The sequence below is a fragment of the Megascapheus bottae genome, unplaced genomic scaffold (assembly GCF_031878675.1).
Source record: "Megascapheus bottae isolate mThoBot1 unplaced genomic scaffold, mThoBot2.hap1 HAP1_SCAFFOLD_58, whole genome shotgun sequence".
NCBI lineage: Eukaryota > Metazoa > Chordata > Mammalia > Rodentia > Geomyidae > Megascapheus > Megascapheus bottae.
In genome coordinates this window covers 116,242-131,035 of record NW_028327477.1, presented here as the reverse complement: position 1 = coordinate 131,035, position 14,794 = coordinate 116,242, and the positions used below count along the sequence as shown (strand labels likewise).

At 35.9% G+C, this 14,794-nt stretch overlaps 1 long non-coding RNA gene across 1 annotated transcript; it reads left to right on the top strand.

The window, feature by feature from the left end:
• Positions 1–4,667: 4,667 nt before the first annotated feature.
• LOC150039771 (uncharacterized) lies at positions 4,668–12,537 on the top strand. The gene is made up of 4 exons (XR_016534226.1): positions 4,668–5,308; positions 8,446–8,525; positions 9,084–9,169; positions 12,384–12,537. It is a non-coding gene; the product is annotated as an uncharacterized LOC150039771 (long non-coding RNA).
• Positions 12,538–14,794: the final 2,257 nt, after the last annotated feature.

Genomic DNA, 14,794 nt, shown 5'->3' with positions numbered 1-14,794 from the left:
GTGTCTCTACGCTTTACTTCTTTACTGTTTCTAATCTGTTGTGGTCTGGGAAACTAGATAACCAAGTCAATTAGAATGCCATGCTAATGGAATCAGTAAGGTTCAGAGTGGGAGCTGATAATTTAAACACCTGACTTATATGTGGAGTGTTTTTTTTAATTTTGAAAGTTATTTGGGATAAGTAGAACCTATTTTTGTAGAAAAATAAATAAATAAATAAATAAACCAACTCTGGAATTAAGACAGTGGAAATGGCTATTTGAATGGGTCAAACATATCAGTATTTAGTATTAAAATATTTCTCTACAGAAGTCTCAGTTTTAAAAAGATAAGCAAAACCAGGTTTGAGGTAGCTCACGCCTGTAATCGTAGCTATTCAGGTGGCTGAGATCTGAGGATCAAAGTTCAAAGCCAGCCTGGGCACAAAAGAACCTGAGACTCTTATCTCCAATTAACCTCTAGAAAATGGGGGTGAGTGGGGCTTAGCTCAAGGGTTGGGTGGTGGCCTTGAGCTGAAGAGCCAGAATTATTTGGCTTACCCTTTTAGAATTTTTTTTTAATTTTTGTTTATTTTTGTGGGTTTTTGTTTTTACTGTGTTGATTTTTACTACTATATGGTCACTTTCATTTTGAAGATCCTAGGTAGGAAAGAAGGAAACACTTTACATTTCTATGGTCTTGAAAAGTGCCTAGAGGAGAGTCTAAAGTAGAAAAATGAGTTATATGCAAGACTTTTATCTATAAAACAATTATTTTGAAAGAAGGGAATAAAAGGATAGCAATTAAAAAATCTAAACCCTTTTATCAACTCATATTCCAAAGAACAAACTGCAAACAGAATGCTGTGAGGTGAACATGTCGCTTTTACATCAAGATTTAGGTCATATCTAAGTTTCAAACTTGCACAATTAGCTTTTTTGCACAATTAGCAAGTATCTGTACCTAGCCTGAAATGCAAAGCATAATGTAAAGCATGAGCATTATAAAATGGAACATTCCAAAATATAAAAGTATTCATAGAAGTGTCTATAGTATGAGTGATATAGCCCCAAAACATATGTCAGTTGGTACTTTTTATATATTGAGTTTAAAAAAATACCCAGGGATAACACAACAGATTGATTTCCCAATGTATTTTATTATCAGGCCACCAAAGCCTTGGACCAAAGATGATGTAAGTTAGGAAAAGGAAAATATTTTTTACATCTCTGGACTTCTTTCTTTGCTTAGAAATATCATGAGCAATTATCTTCATAGTGTCATACTGAGTAGGCTGGGATGGGACTACAATGTATATCAAATAACTACCACTGATACCAAATACTCATGGCTCATTCCTGTAATCCTAGCTACTATGGAGGCTGATTTTAAGGATCATTATTTGAAGCCAGCCAGGGCAGAGAAAGCCAAGAGATTCCTATCACCAATTAATGAGCAAAAAGCCAGAAGCCAAAGTATAGCAGAAGGTTGCCAGCCTCAAGGGAAAAAGCCAAGTGAGAGTGCAGGGCTTTGAATTCAGACTTCCGTACCAGCATGTGCACATTCACACAGAACTGGCATTTTAAAAAATGTATTTATGTATAAATAAGGCATGTACATACACTGAAGCACTCAAAGCTCTAGTATCATCTTATAGCACAAACTAGATCTGAATACGCATTTGAAAACTGTATTTCAGACGGGAGTATGAAGTCTTAAAATTCAGTACATATCCTACAAGTTAATGAAATTGAGGGACAGGGTAGCCTTGGGAGAGATAGGAAGAATGATAAAAGGGGTGGATTTGGTTCAAAGCCATTGTATCCATAAACTGCTTCGTAGAATGACAACTTCTTTGCAAAGCCACTTAAACATAATAAAAATAAGATTCGGGAAAGAAAATCATAATTTGTTATTTAAATGGACAGTACTGGTATGGTTGCTTGATTCTGTAATCTTGGCTAATAGGGAGGCTGAGTCACAAGGATTACAAATTTGAGGCTAAGCTAAGCAACTTAATTGGACTTTGTCTCAAAAAGCAAGTACAAAAATAGTTGTGAATATGAACTCCACAACATTTGCCTGGAATGCAGGAGGAGATCCTAACTTTAATTCTAATTACTAAAGAAAAAGAACGTTACAGATCAAACTTAAAATGTTAATATTTTCACTGGTTATTTCATGTATTAACACGAATATTAACCACCTTGTTCTCCATTCTTTGCCCTCTGATCACACAGACCACTTACCTATGGTGATTCCAAAGACCCATCTGAAATATCTGTTCTCTTATTGGACACAACAGATTATGTGATGGATTAAGCTGGGTTGGAAAATTTACAATACCATCTCAATAACTTCACGGTTCTGCGAAGACACTTTTCTAAAGGCGTTTTCTTTTAATACTTCAAAAGTCAATAACTACATTTCAGATGGAGGCAGGAAAGGAATCTCTAATAGCGGTGCTATCTTTGTAGGTAGATATATATAGAGAGATTTATAAATACAAAGATGAAAGGGAAGCCCTGCCTTGCTTAATTCACACCCTCAGTAATCTTTAGGTGTAAAGATTTTCAACTCAAGAGTAAATAAAGAAAGGAGTGAAATGTTGGATTTGAGGAAGAGGGGCTCAGGAGCACAGAACTAGTTTCAATACTCTCATGCCATGTAAATGGAAATGCTTTTTCTCAAAATCAGATTTATAGGCTCACCCACCATGACAGGTTCACAGTGACCTGTTATCTCATAAAATATATTGTTAGCCATCCAAATACACAGGAGCTTTTTTTAAAAAAAAATATTAGGTTTGAAGAAAATGAAAGATTGTTGAAGTCTTCATTTTAGTTCTTTAGTAAGGTCTAAAAAGGGCTGGAAGTTTTGGCCTAGTGCTAGAATGATTGCCTAGCCTGCACCAAAACCTCGGTTTAATTCCTCAGTACCACATATACAGAAAAAGCCAGAAAGTGGTAGAGCATTAGTCTTGAGAGAGCCCAAGGACAGCACTCAGGCCCTGAGTTCGAGTCCCGGGACTGGCAAAAAGAAAGTATAAATAATAAGGTCTAAATATAAGCCACCCCCCCAACCTTCTATGTATGGAGCAATATAAAGGAATAAAGCAGTGTTATTCCAAGATGGCATTGTGAAAATGTGTGATACTTCTTTTCTCTCTTTTTTCATGATCAGTATTGCATCAGTCAGTTCATTGGTTCTCTTTACGACACTGGTCTTCATAGCATATCACCAGCCTGTTATAGTTATAATCAGCCTTAATAAGAACCCAGGAACAAACTGAGGACTACTTTCAAGGCACATCCTTGAAGGTCTTTCCTATTTGAAAATAGATGAATTTTCTTGCGCATCAACTGAAGCATTCTATTGGGAGGTTACCCAAACTCATCTATAAAGCTTTCAATTTTTATCTCATACTCATTTGGGAAGGCTTTAGAAACTAACAAGAAAGAAAACTAGCAAATCCTTACTGGAAATCCTAATCCTTACTAATTTCCTTTACTTTTACTAGAACATAAATAAGCCGAACTTAGAAAAATATGCTTTTTGGTTATCTTATATCTGAATGATCTTTATTAGGAAAGGCAAGATCTCTTTCATAAATGGAACAAAATACAGTTGGGATCATTCAAAATTGCATTAGTAAATCATGTTTTGAAAGTCAGTCTCATCCTCATCTTCTGATTGTTCTATTTTATTGTTAATCTGTGATATACAACACGCTAGGAGTTGTATATGTTCACAGCAATATAATGCACTGTTTTTAACTTGTTCTGGATTTATCTTTTCAAGGTCAAAGCATTCCAATCTGCCTAAGAAACTACTTGGTGGAGATCATTTTTTCATAAATTCCATATCTTCTTAATTCCCATGCATGTTTAAAATTCTAATCAGAATGTGAAAAGCCACATTTAAAAGCGATAAAATGGAGAGAAGCAAAAGCTTTCATCTGCCACTATGTCGTTCCTATTTATTTTATGACACATTAACAAAAAGCCTATTTTCCCCATCTCATCAAATGTGTCAGCAATAATGACCTGATATTAAGAATTAAGGGGAGGGTTTTTTTGTTTGTTTGTTTCCTTTTCTCTGTTCCTTCTATATTCTTTGGGTACTGTGAGTTACTCTACTGGGGCAGTACTTAGACAAATACTCTCATCCCTTCTCATCAGTCAGCTCTTTCATGTTAGTACAACTTGAAAGTACCATGATCAATCATTGTTTCTTCAGCTGCCAGCCAAAATGTTCATTTTGTGAATACTGAACCAGCATTCCAATCAAGGACAATAGAGAAGTCTCATAGTTAATTTTAAATGCTCAATCTGGAAGAGATAAAACTCTGTAAAGGGGTTTCATAAGTGGGAAATGTTAAGTCATCTGTGCCTCTGCTACTAGTATTGAAACATTGAAAAGGAAAATAACAAACAAGGTAAGGGGAATAAACATTAGCTTGCTGCATGTCCTGAAAGCAATAGCTCCCACAGACTATGTTGTAGGCTACGTGACGGCTTTTTTCATCACAGGAAAATGCGCATTTAAAAGGCAATCCAGCTGGGCACTGGTGGTTCATGCCTGTAATGCTAGTTATTTGCTAATTATTCAGGAGTCTGACATCTGAGGATTGCAGTTGAAGTCTGCCCAAGCAGGAAAGTCGAGGAGACTCCTATCATCAATTAACCACCAAAAATTCAAAAATGGAGCTGTGGTTCAAGCGGTAGAGCACAAGCCTTGAGCAATAAGCCCCTGGGACAGCACCTAATCCATGAGTTCAGGACCAGCACAAAAACAAAAACAAACATTAAAACAACAAAAATCCATCCAAAAGAGTAAAAACATCTGAATAAGGAATAGATAAAGCCCCGAGGAATAAAGTTAAAGTAAGAAAACACTGAATGAGGATATGGTAAAGAGCAAATACCTGGTAATAAAAAAAATCTACCTAAACTAATTCTACCTAACCAATTACATAGGAGGTATCAAGATTAGAGCTGGCAAAATATAGCCATATCTGGCATTGAGAGTTGGGTATTAACTAGCCTGTTTTGGCTGCCTCCTTGCTTCTTCTAGGTTCTCTTCAGGATACAATCATGTCCCTTCTGCTCATTGTGGGGGGACTGTTGCATTTCTTCCTATCTACACTTGGTACAAAGGGCAAAATAAATCAGCAAATAAGCAAACACATGACTACAAACAGAACATCATAATGGTTTGTGCTCCAGAAATACATGCTGAGTAAATGAACTGTGATATTTCTACAACTTAAAAAAATAGTTCTACTACCATTAACTACCAAAGGAAAATATGGAAAAGGAAAAGGACAGTAAGTAGGATCAAATTTTTGCATTATTAACTCAACTTGATATAGTTTGCTTATTTCTAAAAGTGCAGATATAATAGGAACTTAAAAGTGTATTTCTTGGGCTGGGAGTTTGGCCTAGTGGTTAAAGTGCTTGCCTAGCATGAGCAAAGACCTGGGTTCGATTCCTTGGTACCACATACATACAAAAAAGCTGGAAGTGGTGCTGAGGCTCAAGTGGTAGAGCTCTAGCCTTGAGAAAGGCCAAGGACAGTGCTCAGGCCCTGAGCTCAAGCCCAGGACTGGCAAAAAAAAAGTGTATTTCATGGCATTGCATTTTAGACTTTGAGGAATAAAAATAAAAGTGTGTATTGAGTAAAGATTTTATAGTACTTTTAAGTAGGAGACATCAGGTATAAACATATAAATGGCTACATAAATAAAATGACACTCCTAATATTCATATAGTTGACTAAGAAAAACAAAAGATATTAGGAATTTGAAAGGGGATGGATTTCCTAACTTTGTCTCCTACATTTACATGTTGTGTCAGCTAGGTTAGTTATTTTACTTCTTTGAGTCGTTTTTCTCTTTCATTGGAAAAGTTAATATACAATTGGAACTAACTGGGTGAACCTCTACATTAACTGCCACAGATAAGTCATTTGATATAAACAACAAAAATTCTTGAAATTATTTGTTTTTGTGGTCTTTCACAATCTTCTCAGTTTGTTTACTGAAGTAATTCATTCTAAGTCTTAGAGCAGTCTGGTTAAAACAGAAAAGTCAGGATGGTTAATTTTTCTCTAATCTTTAGAATTTAGAGTCAGAATCTATGAAGTTTCATTTTATGTGGTTAAGTTCAAGCTGAGAAAAAGCCCACCAAACCAATTTCATCAAAGAAACAGCAGATTTGATTAGACGAAAATGTAGGTTACATGCTTTGTCTTACTGACTTTGTGGTTGAATGAAAGAATTCCTTATCCTCAATCTTCATATATAATCCTAGAAATTTTCCACAGAACAGAAACAATCATCAAAGGGCAAATAAGAACTTGTATTTCTCCATTTAGTAATTCAATCTTTAAAAATTAATTGCTGTATATTTCCCTATTAGGAAATTTAAATCCTGGGGACTGCTCCTAACTGATTGTACTAAAATAGAATTCCCTTTTCCCATACTCATGTCAGCTTCATGCAAATGGATCTGAGAGTGCCTTTAGAATAAAACCAGCTGGAGTCTCTGCACTTATTTATGAGTCCAGTTTTCTAGGCTTAATTTTGATTTATAACTATTGAAATTACACCAGGCATTTTCACTGCTTCAAAAAGTGGCTCTGATTTTACCATTGTATGAGAGAGACTGGAATTATTTACCAACATACTGAGTTAGGAACATTTTCTCTCGGTACAGGCAAAATCTATAATGTGCCTAATAATTTATTATTTTTAGTGTGTGTGTGTGTGTGTGTGTGTGTGTGTGTGTGTGTGCAAATACTAGGTCTTGAACTTAGCCTGGATGCTTTCTCTTAGCTTTTTTATTCAAGGCTACCACGTAGACCCCAGTTCTGCTTTTCACCTTTGGGTTGTTAGTTTCAGATGAGTTTTATAGACTTTTCTGCCTGGGCTGGCTATGATCCATGATCCTTAGAACTCAGCACCCAATTGAGCAAAGATTACAATTATGAATCACCAGTGTCTAACTTAGAATATATCTTTATGTCCATGTTGTACTTGAATTTCTAAGTATGTGATTGTGTTATCTCCAACAGCTGTGAGTATTAGATTTTTCAAATCCAACTAGAAGGAATCAAATTACTTATTTTCCACCTTTACTAAGTGACTTCAAGGTTATAGCTATTAAGGGTTTCAGATAAACATTTGACATGCCATCTGGTGGCAGTGCGCAAAGGATATACACAAATATCCTTGCTTTATATTCATGCTGTCTTCACTACAGGTAATCCTCACCCAGTGACATCCTGTTAAGGAGAGCAACAAGTCTTTTGCTTGTAGCCAAAGTCAGTATTCTATTTACCAGATACCAAATTCACAGGAGATTAGTTAAAGATGTTTTGTTTTGGGAAAGGAAGTGGGACATACATAGACCAATTGCTTGCATTTTTTCTCCTAGCAATAACTATAATTACTTAATTAATGGTAAATTGTAATTAATAAAAAGTAAAAGTTATAGGGGACCAAGACATGTGAAAGGGTATCAATGTATGGGAATTAATGCACCATCTATCTGGCAAATATCATGTAACCCTTCTATTAATTACAATAAAAATATATGAAAAAAGTAAAAGTTGTACAAAAAGTGAAAGTCAACTTTGACTAATAAAATATTCTAAATATGATAGTTTTCAAGAGTTCTGAGACATTGTAAATATTAGTCAACACTGTGGAACTTTTATACCATCTGCTCCCTAAGAGTATAATGGTCCCCTTGGTTCCTAATATAGCTGCCCTTATGCAGCTCTTGAAATGTCTTTTTATTTTGCCAGTCCTTTTACTCAGGGCCTAAGCACTGTCCTTGGGCTTTCTCAAGGCTAGAGCTCTACCACTTGAACCACAGCACTACTTCCGGCTTTTTCTATATCATGCTGGCTTCATGCATGCTAGGCAAGCACTCTACCAAAAGGCCAAATTCCAGGCCCTTGAAATCTCTATTTTGTGCAGACTATTTTTTTTTTGGTTGGTCATGGGCATAAACTCTCGGCCTAGGTTCTGTCCCTGAGCTCTTCCGCTCAAGGCTAGCACTCTACTACTTGAGTCCTGGGTTCCTATGAATATAACTTTTTGTGATTAAAGTCACTTGAAGATGTAGTTAGTATTATGGATGTGAAAATAAGAAGAGGATCCCACTCTAGTGGGATCCATCTAATGGCACAAAACAGAGAAATGTTTGTGGAGTTCAGAGAGATTCAGAAGGCTATGGAATCAGAGAGATGTAAAGTATAAGAGGATGTTGACTTGTTCATGAGGGCAGGTATGAGAAAGGACATGAAAAGAAAGGAGGGAAAGTAATATGCAGCTACTGATGATTGCCAACAAGAGTGTAGACCTCAAGGTTTAAGTAGACCTTAGGGCCTGAAAGGAACTAAATTTAATCATAAGCTGAATGACGACACAAACTAATATCCACTCCTCATCTCCAGGATGGAACAGCTTTGCCACCATCTTGGTACCAAGAAAGGACCCACCTTAGACACACTGTACCCAGACTTCTGAGAGTGCGGTAATATATTGGTATTGCTTTAAGATATGTTTGTGGACATTTTTATATAAAAAAGCAGGAAAGTAATACATGGTATGTCCTGTCCATAGTATATTATATTCTTGTTTTCCTTATATCAAAGAAAAACAGCCTGTGCTCTAAACTCTACATGGCATTCTTCCAGTCATTTTTTTCTGCTTTCTTTGGTATACCAGTTACACAGATAATAGGTACATTCTGTGATTAACAAATACAGGCAGTATTTATCATTTAAAAGAATCATTGTTTCCTCACATTTTCTAAAGTATCCTTGAGTATGTCTTCACAATGACTTCTTCATGCTTAAACATTTTGGTTTGGTAAAGTTAGAAGTAGATCCAAAGGAATGACCAAACCTGAAGGCATTTAAGCCATTAATAGCATCAAATGACATTGCTCCTCCTATGCAGCTTTTTGGGAATGTAACAAGCTCTGATATTAAGGTGAGCCTCATGTAATTTTGTTGTCAAAGAGATGAAGCACAACCCTTTTATTTAATTTATATAAAATCAGTATCGACTTGACTGTGTCCTTTGCCAGGCCAATGGCAATTTTTCCCGGACAAGATAGTTGGTAAATGGTGGAGCCAAACAAAGAATAAAAGAAGACTTCAGGGGAGATAAAAGGTAAGATCAAAAGTTCCCTGGGACTCCTAAGTTTAAGCCATCTTTTACCTGCTATTAAGCTCAAAGTTTCTGTGACCTTGCAATACGAATAATAACAGGACCAACTTAAAAAGTCCTTGGAATCCTCCTATTGCAGATACCATTAACTAAGTGCTAGCAGAAAACAAATTTTATTCTCCCTGTATGTCAATTTGTTGGGTAGATCTTGGAATTAAAAAGCAAAGATTGACAAAATGCATTGATCTTTCAGTCTCTTTAGAGAAAAAATATTCAAGAATAAATTTGTATTTTGATGCTTAAACTAAAAGGTACCTGAAGAGCAAGACTCAAGCTAAAAAATCGTCTCTCAAATTGTCCAAACCTACCCCTTCCAGTATATTACAGAGAAGAATAAAATCTGGTCCTAACTAAAGATGGCTATTTAAAGCTCAAATCTCACTAAATTAGTGCTAAATAAGCACTTCTTCCTATAGGTAAACTGTCTCAAAGTTTTTCATCATAACTGGTATTGCAAAAGAATTTTTTTGGAATAGGAGGCATTTCTAACATCTATAAGGTTTTCTTTTGTATGAAAATACACAGAGAAAAGTTTTTCTCTCATAATTTTTTTATCAGTCCAGGTTTCTTTTCTTTCTTGCCTTACTACCATCCCTTATAATATATGTATTTATATATATATTACATATATGCATATATACATATATTCATATATATTATAGTTATTACTATTATTTCCAGATCTTCAAACACATAAAATTATCTCCAAATGTATTATTGTCATCTTTTTCCAAAGGGAAAGGAAGGCAACAGTAGCTCACACCTATAATCCTAGTTCAGGAGGCTAAGATCTGAGGATCATAGTTCAAAGCCAGCCCAGGCTTGAAAGCCCACGAGATTTTTTTTCTTTTTTTTTTTTTGCAAGTCCTGGGCTTGGGCTCAGGGCCTGAGCACTGTCCCTGGATTTTCTCAAGGCTAGGGCTCTACCACTTTAGCCACAGCACCACTTCTGGCTATTTTTTTTGCTACATATGTGGTACTGAGGAAGCAAACCCGGGTCTTCATGCATGCTAGACAAGCACTCTACCACTAGGCCAAACTCCCGGCCCCAGATATTTTAATTGTGTGTGTGGGTTTTTTTTGTTTTGTTTTTGCCAGTCCTGGGCTTATGCTCAGGGCCTGAGCACTGTCCTTGGATTTTTCTCAAGGCTAGAGCTCTACCACTTGAGCCTCAGCACCACTTCTGGCTTTTCCTAAGTATGTGGTACTAAGGAATCAAACCTGGCTCTTCGTGCAAGCTAGGCAAGCACTCTACCACTAGGCCAAACTCCTGGACCCCCATGAGATTCTTATTTCCAATTAACCACCAGATAATTGGAAGTGGTGCTGTGGCTCAAGGGTTAGAGTTTTAGCCTTGAGGTGAAGATTTCAGGGACAGCACCCAGACCTAGAATTCAAGCACCACAACTGACACAAGAAAAAAAAAAGTAAGGATGGCAGTTGTTAGGACAATTGCAGAGATTAGGATTCTTAGGTTCAAAAAAATTAAAGAAACTTTCTTCGGTGCCTCTTCAATGATTGAATGCCTCCAGTAAGTCATTAAACCCTGAAGGGAGGAGAACACGATTTTTGCTACCTACCTACCTACCTACCTACCTAACTACCTACCTACCTACCTACCTACCTAATTCTGCTTGATATTACAGTTATACATCTTCCACTTAGAATTTGCATACTGACTGCTCAATCATTTCTACAGAATCTCTCAAAGGATCTCAAGACTTGGTCATGTTTGGATTGTGATATATCTGACAAATAGTTAACATAAAACAAATAATTGCTAATAATGTCTTCAACTGTATAACCAGTGATGGAAAATGATAACTACATTTCCAGAATTCTTTAATCTAGTTATAAAAAGCCTACACCACAGAAAAGAAAGCCTAATATTATCTTGAAAAAAAGCACCACCTGGTTCCATGACTTTTAGAAAAGGACACATTCTTAGAAACTTACCAAGTCAATGGTGCTGTGGCCCAAGTGGTAGAGCACTAGCTTTGAGCTGAATTACTCAGGGACAGTGCCCAGGCCACGAGTTCAAGCCCTACGACTGGCAAAACAGAAAAAGAAAAAAAAAACAAAAACAAAAGAAAACTCACCATGTCCATTACCATTTTGCACAAGCACTAAAATATGAGGAAAGCCACTAAGTCAGTGCTTCTCAAAAATACTGTGCATAGAACTTATTTTTCTATTAACATGAAGCCATCCTAGAAGTCATCTTTGTGAATCATTCTACAGTTAAAACTGTCACCAAATATATTTGTCACGAAGGGTACTTCACACTTAAAAGTATTTTTTTTCAAATGTATCCTGTATGGCTTATAGCACAGACAACAAGAAACATCTGAGAAAACTACAAGCATAGCCAATTCACAAGCTCCACAGAATTATATAGTATAACAGACATGGTTATTTTTCTCTGTGTAATCTATACACATATAGACTTACTGAATTTATGATGATTTAACCTCTATTTTTTCAGACTAATGAATTTTAACCAGTATTTCATACATTTTTCCACAAAACATCCCTTAGGATGAAATCATGAATTCATGTATTGATATTTTACCTATTTATCCACAGATAAATTCACCAGAATATACCATAACCAATATGTTTTACTTGGTGAATAGGACTGTCTTTATGCAACGTACCATATAAAAGTAATATTTATTTATTATCCAAGTTATAATTATTTCCTAAATTTTGAAAATTGTCATTAATTTCTTCTCCAGAATTCCCTATTTTTTTTGTCTAATGCCTCTATCAAACCAAGTTAATTCCCTCCACTCCCCAGTTGTAAAAAGGTATAGTAAAGAGATGCCTAAATCTACACTAAAATGAGAAAAAAATTTAAAAGAAGAAGAAAACAAAGACCAACAGTCTCAATCAATATTCTCAAATATTGTGTTAAATCTCTTTATTACAGTTCAGATTGCTCATTTCATTTATTTGTACATAAGGTAGATTTTGCAGCACAGCAAACTAATAATAAGAGATAAATCTTCACAAGGACAGTTTTATGAACAGTGGCTCTTCCATGTAGATGATGAAAGAAAAGCACACAAAACTCCTAAGAGTGAGGATAGACTAGGGGGACAAGAGAAAGACTCAAGTGTACCTGTCAAGAAATTAATCATGTTTTACGCTGCAGGTGAGGATTTTCTGAAGATGGCTACAGTCGTGCATTAGGTTGATTGACTTCTGGACCACAAAGTCTGAAATATCCAGATGGCAGCTCAAGGAATGGGAAAATTGTGGTGCAATAATCAATTTCCAGAAAGGAGGAAAAATAAAGGTAATTTCAAATTGTGTCATACAATTTTGTGAAAGCCTTCTCATAGGGATTGGTTTCATTTGAAAATGAAAATGATGGACCAGGAGTTTGGCCTAGTGGTTAAAGTGCTTGCCTAGCATTCATGAAGACCCGGGTTCGATTCCTTGGTACCACATAAATAGAAAAAGCCGAAAGTGGTGCTGAGGCTCAAGTGGCAGAGTTCTAGCCTTGAGAAAGTCCAAGGACAGTGCTCAGGCCCTGAGTTCAAGCCCAGGACTGGCAAAAAAAAGAAAATGAAAATGATTTCTGTTGTTACTAAAATGATAACTTATGAGGAACATTTATTCATCACATATGTGTCTATAAAACACAAACCTCCAATGAAATGATGATTCCTAGCATAATTCTATTATAACTCATAGGTAAATAATTTCTAATGTGCAATAAAATGGTATTTTGATAAAGATATCCAGGTTGTGGAACTTGAACTCTGGACCTGGGTGTTGTCCATGAGCTCTTCAGCCTACCATCTATCAACCTACCATTGAGCCAAGCCCCATTTCATACTTTTCTAGAGGGTAATTGGAGCTAAGAGTCTCAGATCCTTTTGTGCCCAGGCTGGCTTTGAACCTTGATCCTCAGACTCCTGAGAAGCTAGTATTACAGGTGTGAGCCCACAGGTCCAGCTCAATAGAAAATTTAAAAGTCACATTTTGTTTTTTTCAAGCCTGCTTGATTTACAGTGTTAATAACCTAAACTTCTAGTGTGTGTGCATGTGTGTGTGTGTGTGTGTGTGTGTGTGTGTGTGTGTGTGTAAGTGAGGGATGTTCCTTGACTTTGATCTCAGGACATGGGTCTGTCCCTGTGCTTGTTTTTTTTTTTGCTCAAGGATAGATCAAGAAGCTTGAGCCACAGCTCTACTCCCAAATCTAATTTCTTATTTAATTCATCCTATTCTTTCTGCCTCTGCTTCCACCTCTTCCAACTTTCTTCTTCTTCCTCTCCTCCTCCTCCTCTTTCTCTTCTTTCCTTCTCTTCTTTTGTTTTTTTTAAAGAGTCTCTTTCTGTTATTCAGAATGGCTTCCAGTTGATTCCTGGGCTTAAAAGAACCTCTTGTCTTAATCAACTGGATATCTGGGATTCAGGTATGTGCCATCATGCCTGACAGGTAGTCCTTTAAGCTCTATTTTATTCATAGAAATTAGTGAATAAATCCAATCCTTTCAGTGGATTGCATTGAACCAGACAGATAGTATCAACAGTAATAATAAATTAATCAGGTGACTGAGTAGTTTATGGTAAGAATGGTATGTGAGGTTTTACACTGGGACTGGTCTTAATTAACAGTATATTCTTGAAACTGTCCTAAAAATTGAATAAATTGGAGATTTCCCACTTGGTAAACAAACTCTTTTGAAAACATTACTCAAGATGAACATTTATTTTAAAAGCAATTTTCACAAACAATAAACACACACACACATATATATATTCATTGTAGCATATATTCAATATACTAAATATTTAATCTATTTTGGTGTCCCATTATTTAAACATACTTAGTCAAATGTCTAAGTTTCCTATGAAGTCTGTAATATTCCTATAAGTGAGAATGCTATAATGTTTGAATATTTAAAATATCAATGTGATAGCAGATGAAAAAGACATAATGGAATTTAGCTTTTTTTCTTTAAATAAGAGGCAAAGGACCATCAGAAATAATTGTTAGATCAGATTCCACCTATTTTTCTTCATTCGTTAATGTATAGTCATTTTTTTTTCTTTCTTGATAAACCATGAGTTGGTAATAGCCAATTTATTTCATGGCACGTTTCAAATGAAGTTATATGTGGCTTATCTTGTATTTATTTTGCACTGGTGTATTAAACATGTTTTCCATGTTAAATTTGAACTGTCATTCCTACTGAATATGTACTGCTGTCTCTAATGTCTCCCATCTTAAAGCTTTCATTTTATTACCTGAATATTTTCTGAGGAGAGAAAAAAGTAAAATAAGCATGTGTGCATTAGCATGGCTTTACCTTTGAGCTGCCTTGCTGGTTTCATCACCTTTGGAAGGAACTGCATTTCACACTTAAGCTGTTCCACTGCAGAATGATAAGTGAGAACCATCCTGTCGATATTCACAGCTATACAAAAGACATCCAGGTACACCTGTCTTTTGAATCAGAACCTAGCTAGCCCCTCTCACATTTACAGAATTGCTTTGGAGAGGAGTTAAACCTGGATGACTTCCAAGCTAGTTAAAAATAATTCTGGGAGGAAA